The following is an 8,993-nucleotide window of genomic DNA, read 5'->3' on the forward strand; positions in this document are numbered from 1 at the left end:
TCCTTCAAAACTGTTAACATTAACGACGCCATATTACCATACGGGGAACCTCTCTCATCTAGGAACAGAAACGGACGCTCGTTACTTCCAAGAGCTATTGATTTAAGTCTGCCTGCAAGGTTTGCATATTACCAAATTTTTTTCTCATTTTATATAGAATGAAATATGAATAATAGATTTTGTTGTTAAAGCTCTGTAAAAGTAATGAGATAATCTGCCACCGAATAGTTCCTCCACTAATACTTCTGTATGATTTAACAAATTCAACCTTGATGCATTTAATCTTAATTATTATTAAAATTTATGTTATCCTTAAAGCCTTTATTTCTGTTCAGAATATAAAAATTAACCGGGTAATGAGTAAATGTGTATTGTGTGCCCTGCACTCTCTATTTCCCGGCCTTCCGGCTGAATCAGGTGCTTAAATATTTAGTCAGCATTATCTGCTGTATTAATATATTTTAATAGGCACGATAATTTAATTTTTCTATATTTCAGATGTAATAATATTGGAATATATAATTTTAATTGTATGTCATTAATATCCACTAATAACTCTCTCTGACATAAAGAAAACAGTAAATGACGTTTTAAAACATAAGAGCATCGCTTTGTTTAAATTAATCTACTAAGGGTTTCTTATTTCCATTCCTTGAGTAAAACTGATTATCCGAACCTTTAAGGGATCATCATGGTGGCATTTTTATACGCATATACACTTTGTTTATCCGAGGGAGCAAAATAATTAATCTGCAAATACCTTTCTTTATTAAAGTGGTAAATCGAAAAATCTTCTTCCATTGTCACGTCACCGCTCGTCCGTTAATCCGTGCGTCCTCTGGCCACAAAATACACTGAATTATTTTGCTGTAATGACGTAGGAGACTTCGCCATAGGCATATCCCTACCGTAGGTAAATATACCTAGCTGTCAACTATTTTTTATTGATATTTATATTTAAAAACATACTTGAACCAAATGTAGGTATGTTGAAGCCATTCAGTTTATTTTTAATGTTATCCTCTATTTATTCGATGATATATGCCATATTTTATCGACCCCCGTATTCTACTGGGAAAGGGTTAAGTTGTCCCTTTGATGTGAGGAAATTTTTACCCCTAACTTTCTTCCATTTGCTATAGTAGACATTAGTAGTAGTACTTTGATCGCGAGTTCTGACACTTCTGTGCAGTTGTTGCATTATCTGCCTTAGAAGTTGAGGCCCTTGCTTACGATTCCTCTAGTGCATTAATCTCCATAGGGGATACCTTATAGTAGTGCCGTCAGCTCCCCACAGATGCTGCCCTGTAGGCATTACCTACCTACTTAAGGGTCTTTGCAGTGCCCCCTCGGCCCCTGGCTTCAACCACTTTCATTCCTATTACCTTACCCCCTTTCATATTCAATGCCATCTTACCTTTCACCCTCCCCTAACAATTGATTCACACAGTAGAGCTGGCAGGTAGCTAGGAACTGCGAGGTTTTTTAGGTGGGCAAAAAAACCGCATGGTACAGGGGTGGACCATGTACGATCAACGTGAACAACCCCAAAAAAAAAGAAAAAATATATTATAGGTAACGCGTCCTGACATCGGAGATGGGCATCAGTCGCGACTTCTTGTTGGTGAGAAACGGAGCTAAAGACCTCTACTCTCCTTTCGATGTAAGTATTTTCACCAAAAGAAATTAAGGCCAAATTTTAAGATTTAAACAGAGGGTACTGAAAACGGTCTCAAACGTAGTGTAAATCTCACCAAAACGCGTTCAACATTTTTACTTACAACTCGAGGTATTTAGAAGATTGACGCCATCTCGATGTTTACGGAGTCGCTTGTGTCAATAAACTAACCATTTCCTGTGATAAATCCGCACACCACTTGTACCCACAGACGCTGGGGCACTTTTATCACAACAATCTGAAAACTTTTCCTCACCGAGTAAACAAACAACTGTTTTGTAGAAGACGACGACGAAGAGTGCACTTCAATAATTTATTAAATGAATGGAAAATAAAACATCAATATTTTACATATTTATAGGGGAAACATCAGTTCAGGCCAACCCTCATCACGGTGGACGGTCTTATTCACTCGATATTTAATTGGTGAAACATGAATACAATTGCAACTCTAAGCATACCATTTAAAAGACTGAAGTTTCGTCAACATATTGTGATATATGAAAGCCCCATACGAACTAAAATAAGCATGTGAGCTCTTCGTAAAATATGTTTTCAAGGCAGTTTTGAAATCCAATATGGCGGCTACGTTTTTCATGGACGGTTCTCATCAGTGACGGACACCATCTTTCCCCAGCCTTCCCAGCACTCATTTGAACAATGTTAGCGTATGTATGTAACGTTTATTGATCTTACTCAAGATTGCAGTTGTAATCAGCACAATCAAAACAACATTTTGTTGCCTATATTAGTGAAAGTATGAACTTGTTATTCCCGGGGTTATGGTTGGAACTGAATTCATTCTTACCTTGTAATCGGCGGTTTTTATCCTTACTGCCATCACACTGAAACTCCACAGTGCTTATTTGATTGTTATTATACACATTTTGGTCTCAGTTCACTCCACATTGCACTTTAAACCCGTTGCTGTTTCCTGGTTTCTAAGCGCGCGCGCCATAAACACAATTACAAACAGCAGACGACGACAGACGACGACAGACGACGAAACTGCAAAGTTTTATTTCCCTAAACTGTTTACTTTACTCGTTATTTAGTTTAAATTTACATTATTTATTTTTTTTATTTTTGATTTAATTCATGTATATTATCCCTTTTTAGCAACCAAATTAACCCCGAAAAATTACAGATATTTCTAACGTAGATAAAATCAAAGTGTTTCTAACGTTTTCGTACATCTGGCTGCCGAAACCATAGAGGAACGAATACGGAAAAGTGCATAGAGGAACGACTACGTTTTTTTTTTTTTTTGCTTTTTATTTTTTGTTTTTGCTAGCACTTTTCATTGATTTCAGTCTTTATTAGTATTTTGAATTTCTTAAATAATCGTATGCCAGAAATAATGTAACCTTTAATGTTTGCATGCTTTAATGTTTGCATGCTAAGAATGGCAAAATCATCGTTGCCACATTAGTGGAGGCTTCACACATACGCCGTTCCATTATTTATAAACTGTTTCCATGAATTCTAGTTGTCATAGTAATGCAATAATGATAAAATTGCTTTAATATTTATGTTATATACTTCCAATACATAGCCTAATTTCACCAATTTCAACGTTTTGTGTGTAGTCTTATACCCAGTTTTGGAGGGTCAACACATACCGAATGGCAACAGAGAGAGAGAGAAAGGAAGGCGGAGGAACGAAGAAAAGGGATGGCGGTGGGAGAGGGTAGGTGGAGCTTTATACGCGTGTTCGTATCCATTTCTGCATAATGGAGTTTTTGTCTCTTGGTACAAGGACAAGTGTCGTTATTCTTTACGATTAGTGATTCACGATACCCTTTATAAATTACGGCACTGGGTGTAATGCACTATAGCAAAATCTCGTTCTGTTACGAGTGTTTCGTACAGAAATAGGTATTGCCCAAAAACGTGCTTGCACTGTCTCTGAAACCCATAGTAGACATGCTGCTTAGTTGTCAATCAAGTTTTTATAACCAAGTATTTTTTACAAGCTAGCTATTGAATAAATTTGTATTTTTCTCAGTCAAAACATATGCCCCTCAATGCTAACTTTCCTCTTTTAACGACTTTCTGGTCATTGCAAATTCGGCCCCATAATTTCTTATGGTGCGAAAACAGACAGAGGCCCATGGACCGAAAACGATTGCGTCACACTACGGCGATAATCCAGCAGTAAAAACATCTTCATATATCCAAAAAGTAAAATAATAAAGATATATATGCGCATTACGATTATAACAATTACATGTATAGCTGATAACAATCTGCACGAATAACTGGTAAACTGTTCTGCAATGACAGTTGAGTATAGCAATTATTTACAATAGGTACGAAAGTCAGATGCCGTGACGTCCATAATACAGAACTTGAAAGAACGTTCTAATTCAGAAAAATAATTACTTAATTTGAGTCAGAGGCGAGTTACTTTTTTCAATAACGAATATTTTCAAATTAATCATCATAAATATGTAAAATATTGATGTTTTACTACTTATTTAAAAATTAGCCAAGAGAACGCTTCTCGTCATCTTCTACCCCAACAGCTGTTTACGCCTGGCTTGTTGTTGATGAGAAATCGTGTTCGATTGTTGTGATAAAGTGCTCCAGCGTCTGTGGGTACAAGTGGTGTGCGGATTTATCACAGAAAGGTGGTTAGTTTATTGACACAAGCTACTCCGTAAAGATCGAGATGGCGTCAATCTTCGAAACATTTTTAGTTGTAAGTAAAAATTTCTAAAGCGTTTTGGTGAGATTTCCACTGCCGTGGGCGCCATTTTCAGTACCCTCTGTTTAAATCTGTTTAAATCTTAAAATTTGGCCTTAATTTCTAACTTTGGGGAAAATACTTACTTCGAAAGGAGAGTAGAAGGTCTTTAGCTCCGTTTCTCACCAACAACAAGTCGCGACTGATGCCCATCTCGGGTGTCAGGACGCGTTATAATGTACTTTTGGAGGAGGTGGCTTGCACTGATGGTAGCTGGCCTGCGTGGCCTGCTTTGATGTTTTACCCTAATGATTAATTTGAAAATTTCGTTATTGAAAAAGTAACTCGATTCTGACTCAAATTTAAGTAATTATTTTTTGGAATTAGAACGTTCTTTTAAGTCCTGTATTGACGTCACGACATCTTGACTTTCGTACCCATTGTAAATAATTGCTTTACTCAACTTTCTTGCAGAACAGTTTACCATTTATTCATGCAGATTATCAGCTTTTCATGTAATTGGTATAATCGTAATGCGCATATATATCTTTATTATTTACTTTTTCGATATATGAAGATGTTTTACTGCCGGATTATCGCCGTAGTGTGACGCAATCGTTTTCTGTCCCTGCGCCTCTGTTTTCGCACCATAAGAAATTATGGGGCCGAATTTGCAATGACCAGAAGTCGTTAAAAGAGGAAAGTTAACCATTGAGGCATATGTTTTGATTGAGAAAAATACAAATTTATTTCAATAGCTAGCTTGTAAAAAATACTTGATTATAAAAACTTGATTGACAACTAAGCAGCATACCTACTATGGGTTTCAGAGACAGGGCAAGCACTTTTTTTGGGCAATACCTATTTCTGTAACGAACACTTGTATCAGAACGAGATTTTGCTATTGTGCATTACACCCAGTGCCGTAATTTATAAGGGTATCGTAAATCACTAATCGTAAAGAATAACGACACTTGACCTTGTACTAAGAGAGAAAAACTCCATTATGCAAAAATGGATACGAACATGCATATAAAGCTCCACCTACCCCCCCCCCCTCCACCGCCACCCCTTTTTCTTCTTTGTTCCTTAGCCTCTCTCTCTCTCTCTCTCTCTTTCTCTCTCTCTCTCTCTCTCTCTCTCTCTCTGTTGCCATTTGGTATGTGTTGACCCTCCAAACTGGGTATAAGACTACACACAAATGTTGAAATTGGTGAAATTATGCTATGTATTGGAAGTTATATATACATAAATATGAAAGCATTTTATCATTATTGCATTACTATGCATTATTGCATTACTATGACAACTAGAATTCATGGAAACAGTTTATAACAATGAAACTGGCGTATGTGTGGAGCCTCCACTAATGTGGCAACGATTGATTTGCCATTCTTAGCATGCAAACATTAAAGCATGCAAACATTAAAGGTTACATTTATTTCTGGCATACGGTTATTAAAGAAATTCAAAATATGTACTAGTAGTGTTGTATCCTCATCACCTTCTTACTTCACAGAAACTTCAAATTCATAATTGCAATTTGAAGACAAGGGATGTAGCTCAAAATGCGAGCTATTAAAAGGTAAGAAGTGATTACAGTGTTCCCCATTGCAGTGGAAGGTGCGTCTGATCGGCTCTGTCTTGCTCCCAGGTCTAGAACCTCTTCCAAACTCACAAGCCCAGAGGAGAAGGAATGTCGAAAGCCGCACGGAGGTTTCGGAGTGATCCCCACCGGTCAGGCGTTCCCCTCGGCAGATTCCTGTAGAACGTCCCAGACTGCAAGTTCGCCATTGAAAGGCGTCCTAGAACAGTGGAGGGTGCGTCCGATCGGCTCTGTCTCGCTCTCAGGCCTAGACCTCTTCCAAGCTCACAAGCCCAGAGGAGAAGGAATGTTGAAAGCCGCACGAAGGTTTCAGAGAATCCCCACCGGTCGGGCGTCCCCTCGGTAGGTTCTGTAGTAGCGTCCCAGACTGCCAAGGATAGCCGTTGGGAAGGCATCCTAAAACAGTGTTTTTCGTCATCCGATTCTTCATCGAAAGAAAAGAGAAAAAAAAAAGGGTGGAGTTCTGACAAGTTATCGAGACCTTCTAAAAGATCGTGGAAATCGCCAGCTTGGGATTCTAGCCCGGAAAGTTTTCCGGAGGACTATCCACCTGGGAAGAAGAAGAAAGAGATTTATTCATCAAATCCTCCTTCCCCTAGATCGGATACGGAGAAAGAAGACGCCACTACGAAGATCCTAAGAGAAATGCAACAACAGATATCTTCGTTAATGGGAGTTTTGAAGAAGGATCCTCCCAGGAGAAAGGATCACTTCCTTCCTGTTAAGAAATCCCGTCCGATAGAAGTCTTTGACAGCTCGGACGAGGCCCCTGCCAGGCGCAAAACGCCGACAAGGCGAGAGGATTCTAAAGAAAGGCGCAAAGCGCCTGAAACTCCTACTAGGCGCAAAGCACCTGAAACGAGGCGCAAAGCGCCTGAAGCGCCTGAAATGAGGCACAAAGCGCCTGAAACTAGGCGTGAAGCGCCTGAAACTAGGCGCAAAGCGCCTGAAGCGCCTGAAACTAGGCGCAAAGGGCCTGAAGCTAGGCGCAAAGCGCCTGAACCGCCTACCAGCCACCAAGTGTCAACCAGGCGCAAGGCTCCAACCAAGCGCCAGGAGCCAGGCTCCAGGCGCTATGAACCAGGATCTTCATCGAAAATGGAGTTAGAGGCGGACCGAGAGGCTCCTCTTTGGGAATTTTTGCAGGATCAGTTTTCACTTTACAGGGTCTCTAGATGTCGCACAGGCGGCCGTAGCCCTTGTCAGGATATGCCTGATTCTGCGAAAGACATTCGAGGCCTTCTCTTGATAGGGACGGGAGTTGTCGCACAGGCGGCCGTCGCCCTTGTCAAGATAGTCTTAATGAAGTAAAGACAAGAGCAAGATCGGCCTTCTCCTGGCAGGGACTCAAGATGTCGCACAGGCGGCCGTAGCCCTTGTCAGGTTAGAGTCGGTACTGCTAAAAGCCCTTCACCTTACGAAAGGAGGCGCTCTCCTCCGGTTACTCATTCTTCTCCCAACTTGATGGACAGGAAATGGAAGATAGATCGAAATTGGAAGCCAATAAGGGGCAGTCTCTCAGTTTTGTAAGACCTTAGCGACGCCTTTTTTATCGAGAGAATTAGTTCATTACTAGTAAGAGGATATTAAAATCATCCTCCTTCTAAAAATAATGCAACCAACCATTTACAGAAACAGTGGCAATCATTTGGAAATTGAACAAGATTCGTATGAGCTCTCATTCATTGATTAGAGGCTCTTCCAGATAATAGAGGCGTAGAATACGGCCTTATCTCCAAGAGAATAAAAGCTTGAGAGGTTCTCTTCGATCCTCGGTTTTCATTTGCGATCTCTTTCGACTAATACTAATTCGGGTTTATTGACGAAAAGAACGAAGAGAGTAAGATTTCCATTCTCTCTCTGCATCGGAGAGGAAAGAATGTAGTAAGTTGGTGTATACGACTACTGAATGACAAGTCATTTACGCATACCATAGTTGCCTTTGTGGTTTGCTACGGAATTATCTATATCCTTACAGGAATTTCTTTGTATTATTGAGAGCTTCCTTAGGCTTGAGAAATAATATTATATTCCTTCGTTGAATGGAGTAACTGGCAACTCAGGAAGAATGCAGCGAGGCAGCGAACGAGACGGCTGTCATTGTAAGCCAATACAGTACCATCCAGTTATCGGTCATGAGCAGTTGGTTACATCTCTCTCTCCTACGGGATCGATGGTTAACCGTAAGATCCCTTGTAACCTTGTGGTAATGTTTACCGCAATGTAACAGGATTATAGGAATGAGACAACATTATGAATTTAACGCAGTAGAGCTATATATATTATTTGATGCTCTCATGCTTACAGAAGCAAAATAATGGACTTGCTAACTTTTCGATATAGCGAGTTATTAATCGAAGGGTTCAGTAGCCTCTCTGACAGCAGGCTCAGTAACGGCACGGTTCGTTCCTGATTTCATTCCCCGTCTATCTTGAAGGGGGCTTGATCCCAAGGAGGGAAGAAATGATTTAAATCAATTAAGCCATTTCCACAGCTTTCTCATATTTCAAGAAGTATTGAGAATCTCTTTTTTTCGCCTCTGTTCGCGTTAACAAGAGAGAATCTGTTTGGAAACACGACACGGAACGTAACGATCCTTAAAGAAGTTCGCTGCACGAGGTTGCACGTCCGTGAGAAACCTTCTCGATCGACAATATAACTATTGACTTATGTCTAATCTTAGTTGGAAAGAGAGTTGTGGAAACCTGCGAGATGTCTTCGTCATAGATCTCTTCGCAAGGTGGAAGACGAACATGCTGCATCTATACTGCTGCCTTATTCTCGAACCAAGAAAGGTAGCAATATATGCCATTTTTAGTTTATAAGGGGAATAAACTTTAGTCTTTTTTCCCCTAGATTTATACATTCTTAACAGATATTAAGATAAAATGGGCGTCAAAGGAAGAGAGAATGATACTTTATGCCTCATTTTGTTCTCACAGCATGTTTTGGAAGTCTTTTCCAAGAAAGTCTGGATATTCTATCAGCATCTATTATAAATAGACCTTAACAACCTCTCC

At 39.8% G+C, this 8,993-nt stretch overlaps 1 protein-coding gene across 4 annotated transcripts in view; it reads right to left on the reverse strand.

Moving 5' to 3' along the window:
- LOC135205755 (WW domain-containing adapter protein with coiled-coil homolog) overlaps nt 1–8,993 on the reverse strand; it is an 89,719-nt gene that overhangs the window by 61,212 nt on the left and 19,514 nt on the right. The window lies entirely within an intron of this gene.

This window comes from Macrobrachium nipponense, chromosome 24 (assembly GCF_015104395.2).
Source record: "Macrobrachium nipponense isolate FS-2020 chromosome 24, ASM1510439v2, whole genome shotgun sequence".
Lineage (NCBI taxonomy): Eukaryota > Metazoa > Arthropoda > Malacostraca > Decapoda > Palaemonidae > Macrobrachium > Macrobrachium nipponense.